Below are 530 nucleotides of genomic sequence, written 5' to 3'. Positions count from 1 at the left end.
CCAGCTATACGAGAGGAGTACCGCGGCGTCGACGGGGGAGCCTGCCTGCCGCGTGTGGACCGAGGTAAGTTCGAACTAAGGTACTTCGACTTCAGCTACGTTATTCACGTAGCTGAAGTTGCGTACCTTAGTTCGAATTGGGGGGTAAGTGTAGACCAGGCCTCATTCTCACCACAGGAACTTCCTCCTGGTGTCTGATAACGCTTGTGCTCCTCAGTCCTCCAGCAGCACACCCTCTCACTCTCAGCTCCTTGCGCCTCTTGCTCCCAGCTCCTCACACTCGCACCACAAACTGAAGTGAGCTCCTTTTTAAAACCCAGGTGCCCTGATTAGCCTGCCTTAATTGATTCTACAAGCTTCTTCTTAATTGGCTCCAGGTGTCCTAATTAGCCTGCCTGCCTTAACTGGTTCTAGCAGGTTCCTGATTACTCTAGTACAGCCCCTGCTCTGGTCACTCAGGGAACAGAAAACTACTCATCCAGTGACCAGTATATTTGCCCTCTACCAGACTCCTGTACCCCACTGGTCTG

The sequence above is a fragment of the Terrapene carolina genome, unplaced genomic scaffold (assembly GCF_002925995.2).
Source record: "Terrapene carolina triunguis isolate 2854851 unplaced genomic scaffold, T_m_triunguis-2.0 Scaffold69, whole genome shotgun sequence".
Lineage (NCBI taxonomy): Eukaryota > Metazoa > Chordata > Testudines > Emydidae > Terrapene > Terrapene triunguis.
This window is presented reverse-complemented; position numbering follows the sequence as displayed.